Here is a 1,181-nt window from a genome sequence, read left to right on the forward strand (position 1 = left end):
TGTTTTCTTGGTTGAACATCAAAGACATATACTAACATAACTGAGATTCCATATGTAATTCATGGACATTTGCACATTTGTAGAGTGTGTGTGCGCGCGCGCGGGCGCGTGCGTGGATGATCGATATTAGGAAAAAATTAGCCCTGCCAAAATTTGATAATTTTTAAAGGCAAGCGTTGCAAAATTTAAAAATAGGTATATGATGTTGTTTTGTTTTTTAGATAAAAGGCCCAACCCGACTATATATTAATAAAGCCACCTAACGTACGACAAGGCATGCTGTTTTGTTCTGCTTATCTATTAGTACAAAGCAGTCATCCAACACAATATCAATACATTGGTCTTGTTTCCGAATATCCAATTTAGAAATTCTATCCTATAGTATTGCCCAAATGGTAGAGAGTAGGGCCCCCATGCCAGTATTGCTTCGTTTATAATCATGGGTTAGTAGGAACTTTCCATTGCAGTTAAGGGTGCAAACGGCTAGCCTTTAGGGCATTCTTTGTCCTCTTTAGTTTAACTAAATGTTATAGCTACATAAATTACCGAAAAAGGGTTTCCACTACTTTATATAAAGCAACCATCACCACAAACATTTGCGTGACCCGATACGACAGTTACATCAATTGAAAATGCAGTTCATTGGTTAAACTAAAAGGCGATATATTCAACAGTTAGGTGTGGTGGAGATGCGTATGTTGAGATGGATGTGTGGCCACACGAGGAAGGATCGAGTCCGGAATGGTGATATACGAGATAGAGTTGGGGTAGCATCAATTGAAGAGAAGTTTGTTCAGCATCGTGTGAGATGGTTTTGGCATATTCAACGCAGGCCTCCAGAAGCTCCAGTGCATAGCGGACGGCTAAAGCGTGCGGAGAATGTCAAGAGAGGTCAGGGTAGACCGAATTTGACATGGGAGGAGTCCGTTAAGAGAGACCTGATGGATTGGAGTATCACCAAGGAACTAGGTATGGACAGAGGTGCGTGGAAGCTTGCTATCCATATGCATCCATGACTTGGTCGCGAGATCTTATGGGTTTCACTTCTAGCCTACCCCAACTTGTTTGGGACTAAAGGCTTTGTTGTTGTTGTTTTTGTTGTTGTTGTTGTTGTTGTATAAGGGGAAATCAAGGGCTAGAGCTTTGTCATGGTTCTGATAGTTTTGCTAAAAAAACTTAAG

The sequence above is a fragment of the Triticum aestivum genome, chromosome 4B (genome assembly GCF_018294505.1).
Source record: "Triticum aestivum cultivar Chinese Spring chromosome 4B, IWGSC CS RefSeq v2.1, whole genome shotgun sequence".
NCBI lineage: Eukaryota > Viridiplantae > Streptophyta > Magnoliopsida > Poales > Poaceae > Triticum > Triticum aestivum.